Below are 4,119 nucleotides of genomic sequence, written 5' to 3'. Positions count from 1 at the left end.
TGAGTAATGTTATTAAACACTTACTACAACTTTTGGAATCAAGGATTCACAATTCAAATGGAATTCAAAACACAAATCCAACTCACATATGATAATGGTCAATTTGGACAATTCTAGTCTGATCACCACTTTGAGCCCTTGCCATTCATTTTTCCCAAACCAACACTTGCTAACTCTTTGCACCATTTCAAAGTCAACATCAAGGTGAACAACTTTGGTGAAGATCATCATGCCAAATTCATCTTTGATCATGAGCAAGGCTCATCCAAAGTTTCAACTTTCTCACATATGCAACATTCCCCACTTAGCCATTTTGGCAAATTTTTGAATTCTAAAAATTCCACCACCACCTCAAATCACCTCTGGTCAATTACAACTTATATCAACACTCACATTTCAAAAACTTTCACCATTTGAATTATTGCAAATTTGGCTATTTTTGAATTTTACAAATTCGGGCACTATTTGCAACTATTGCAAATAGTGAATCTACCTCAACCTAATCTACCCTAATCTACCACATTGTGTCCCCTGGTCCCCTTAAACCTATTTGGATGCATAGTGAGGCTAAGGGAGAGAGAGATCAAGCTAGGGCATGGCCATGCCGGCCATGTCCCCGAGCCGTCGACCTCCCCCTCTCACCCTTGCTCCTCTGCCAGGACCCCTTCGCCACCGTGCGCCAACGCATCTCCTAGCAAGCCCTAGCACCGCCATGGTCGAAGGAACGGCGACCAGACGCCGGACGATGCGCGCCAGCACACGCCCTGGACGCCGCTGACGTCGCACGCATGCACGACGCGGACATGCCCAGTACACGCGCCGCGCCACCACCTCGCTCACTCCCTGGCCCTGCTCTCAACGCCTTGAGCACGCACTCGCCACCTGGAAGCCGCCAGACACGGCCAAGACCGCGACCCGTGCCCACCGCCGCCGGAGAAGGAGACCCTGCTCCGCCGCGGGCGCGACAGACACGGAAGCAACGTGACATAACCAGGCCCTCCCCGACCACACTGTCGCCACCATTCGCCTCGCCTGGACACGTAGAGCATCCCTGCACCCTCGCCTAGCTCGATAGCTCGCCGGAGACGCCGCGCCCATGTCGCCCGCATCACTGCCCCGCAACCCTCATGCGATTCTACAAATAGCACGTTCCCTGGACCAAACCAAGCACACCATTCCACTCCCCACCTCTCACTGCTTCTCCACCACCACTCCACTCACTCGATCGTCGCCGGAGCCGCCCCAATTTGGAGATCGGAGCCGCGAGTACCTGGTGGACACCGCCATCGATTGGAGCTGTTCCAGGAGGAGCCGCTGCTACCAGTCGACTCGCCGTCGTCCCCAACTTCATCGCGCACCTTGCCAACCCTAGCTGGAGCCACGGTGAGCTCTCCGACCCCCTACCTGAGCCGCCGGCGAACTTCCCTCTCGCCGGGGACGACGATGAACTTGAGCCGTTCGATTGGATTCTAATCCAACGCTCCCCTTTAAAACATACCGATTCGGGTTGTAATAGTCGCTGATAGGCGGACCCCACCCTGTCAGGCAGCCCACGCGTCTGTGGACCGTGGTGGGCTGGACTGGGCCGTTTTATTTCAAATCTGGCCCAGTTTCGTTTCCCGCCGGCCTTTTAATTCAAACTGGATTTAATTAATTCAAATAGTTTTGAATACTGCTGCCACTTTGAATTTCAATAGAATTAAATTGTCTAAACCAAATTGGATGAACTTTATATGGTTGGAAAGCTAGAGAAATTATCTAACCAATGCCACTGGTCCCATGGCCATATTCTTTGTAGAATTAATGTGATAAAAATAACAAGACAGGGACTTTTCCCTATTCAAATAATTCTTAAAAATCAACCAAAATAGATATTAAGTTAATTCCAACTCTAATAGCTCACAATTGACTTACACTAATTGTTTATGCAATAAAATGGTGTGGTCACTTTGTATGATCATGCCATAGTTTAATGAATGGATATTACGGCTAGTTTAACTAGTGGATATTGTCCAAAACTATTAAAGTAAATGATGTGGAGTCTTACACTTCATTTAAACTTGTCTCACATGAATTCATGGGATGTTTGGACCCCTGGTTCCAAACTCTCTTATATGAATTACTTGGGATTTAAATCAAATATAGTGTTATTTAAATAGTATGAGGTGATCTACCTCATTTAAATCATTTTCACAAATGATGATGATGAACATTTGACTTAGGTCAATATGAGTTCATACATGATTGTTTGAGAAATTAAATCTTAAGAAGATTTCAATGAGAGGAAATTATTTCTCAAGAACCCTATGGAAACTATCATTTACATATGAAATACAAAGAAGTGAATTCTATTTAAACCCTACAACCCATGCACCCTAGTTAATTTATTTTTGTGCATAGAGTAGTTTGTGTGTTATATGTGATGTATGGAATAGCCGTTGAATTAGTGAGTAATTATACTCATATTCAAATTTAGACGGTAGCACCGGAGAGTACGCCGAAGAAGAAGGTTGCTACCAAGAGGAGGAGGAGGAACAATTTGAGAACTACCAAGGCAAGCTATTATTCTTGCAAAGTGCAAAGCCCCTTGGGGCAAGGCACCATGATTCTTATCTTTTCTTATATGAACCCATCCCAAGTTTTTACTTTACAAGTTTTTACTTGTTTTCTAAATGAGTTACTTTTATAGTTAACTTTGGTCAAAGTACAAGTTGGTTACTAGAGTAGTGAGTTAGTCTTTCCCAAGCAAAGCAAGATAGCACCCCTCATGAAGTAGAGCTAGTGCTAATGAACTAAACTTGACTACTCTAGATGGGAACAATGTGATTTTGAAATGATTTTGAAACCTTGGAATGATGATGCATTCCATGGAATGATTTATGAAGGTGAATGTGAACAAGAGAAGATAGTGATTTTTGATAAAACAATGGTGTTGGTTTGAATGCGATACCTTTCCAATTATCAAGTACCCCCACAATACCTGATTATGGGTAGGGCTTAACTGGAAGTTTACGCGTCTTAGTATGGGTTCCCTCTAAACAAGCGTCATTGGGGTTATGCCGAAAGCTACCTCTACAACAAAAGAAATGATATGATATGATGCGAAATGAGGTGAATGTTCGGCCCAAGCCCTGTGCAGTTCCCAGGTTGACAGTTGGTCTTCACTGGGAGGCCAAGCTCATGGGGAGAGGTGCTCATACTAGGATTTGTAAGTGAAAGGTTATGGTTGATGATCCGCGTACTGTGTTACGATGATTCGGGGTAATCCCGACGGATGAAATCAAATGTTGTGGCACAAGTGTGCAACCTCTGCAGAGTGTAAACCTATTCGAATAGCCGCGTCCACGGTTACGGACGGTTGGAAAGGCCATACAGTTTTCGATGTCATATCTTTGAAAACGATGTTGAAAGATGATGGTGAAATGACTTGTGGTGAATTGAATTGAAATCACCACTTGAATGGTGGGAATGACACTAATGTTCCCACTTGAGTTAGTTAGCACTTGAACAAGCTTTTCTCAAACTTTGTGAACTAAAACTAGCTTTATGCAAATAAACTAGAGCTTAGCAAACCTTACTAGAATGTCTAGCACTTACATTGGTATTAGTTTGCGAGTACTCAACGTACTCACGGCTTTGTCCCTGGCTATTCAAATGGCCAGAGTATGAAGATGACCAAGGAGATGACCAGCAGGACACCTACGACAACTAAGCACCTTCCGACGTCAAGCGTTGGCCTGTGGACTAGAGAGTCCTTGTATCTTACGCTTCCGCTATGTTGAACTATGAACTTGTGTTTGTTCGTTGATCAATAGATCAACTATTCATGTAATATGGATCATGTGATTCCAATTTGTAAGACTTATGGTTTGTAATGAATGATGACTGTGATACTTAACTATTATGCCTCGGAACAACAATATTCCTGGGATTGCGATGTATGACATAATAGGCATTCGGATTTAAAAATCCGGGTGTTGACAAGTTGGTATCAGAGCCATTGTTTGACCTTAGAAGACCTTAGTTAGAATGGGCGTTCTGAAAAACTTAACTTTGAAATCAAATGAACGAAACTATTTGTGAAAAATTTCTACACTCTTGTCTTGGAGACTTTGTCAA

This window comes from Lolium perenne, chromosome 3 (assembly GCF_019359855.2).
Source record: "Lolium perenne isolate Kyuss_39 chromosome 3, Kyuss_2.0, whole genome shotgun sequence".
Classification (NCBI taxonomy): domain Eukaryota; kingdom Viridiplantae; phylum Streptophyta; class Magnoliopsida; order Poales; family Poaceae; genus Lolium; species Lolium perenne.
This window is presented reverse-complemented; position numbering follows the sequence as displayed.